The following is an 892-nucleotide window of genomic DNA, read 5'->3' as shown; positions in this document are numbered from 1 at the left end:
GAACACTACCAATGACCGACACGGACTGAATGGTGCGGACGGCACTGCGAACTAACTCTAAGCTACCGAGTTGCGGACCGTAGCGAGAACACTAAAGAGAGCTCTGTACACTACCAATGACCGACACGGACTAATATATCTTGCGGACGGTTTTTTTTTTTTTTTTTTTTTCGTACCCTCCTAAAATTTTAAATTTGTTTCTTATGTGTACATATGGTGAGGTGTGCTATATGTACAGCTGGTATTGTCGATACCTTTCATTGCCTTTAGGCATTATAAGGTTGTTTATGTGTTCTTTATGTGGCATGAGTTGGCTTACGCCAGTAGATTATTGGAGCGGGGAGGGGCCGTTCCGCTGGTGGTAATGACAAAAATTTAGACTTTAAGAGTCTGAAGCCCTTCCCTCGTCGAGGACGTCGACTAGGGGAACCGTGCTCTGCCACCTCCCAGGTCTTGGTGGAGGGGCGATTTCTCTAAAAAGTGGGTTACAGCAGGCCTTCAACCCATCAAAGAACTTGATGTGTCGTCGGCCTATATACTCCGGCAGGGAGGGGAGTTGGAGCTCTTCTAGGATGACACTGTTCTTGGCCCTCTGGAGCGTGGTTCCCCGGACTATCTTACGGAGTATAGATCCTTGGAAGCCCTCTAATCGTTTGAGTGTTGTCTTGAAGAGGTGTCTCATGAGTGGGGCACCGTGAAGCAATGTGGGTCTTATCACTGATTTATAGATTTGGAGTTTCAGGCGTAACGAGAGTTGAGGACGGTTTTTTTTTTTTTTTTTTTTTTTTTTCTTACCTCCTAAGTATATTTATTTTAATATTTACAATTATATACAAACTTAATTCTAATATATACACTAGTTACAATATATCTTTGTTTGCCTTACGGCATT

Source organism: Halyomorpha halys, unplaced genomic scaffold (assembly GCF_000696795.3).
Source record: "Halyomorpha halys isolate HHAL.00 unplaced genomic scaffold, Hhal_1.1 Scaffold45.1, whole genome shotgun sequence".
Taxonomy (NCBI): domain Eukaryota; kingdom Metazoa; phylum Arthropoda; class Insecta; order Hemiptera; family Pentatomidae; genus Halyomorpha; species Halyomorpha halys.
The sequence above is the reverse complement of the archived record's forward strand: the minus strand, read 5'-3'. Positions refer to the sequence as shown.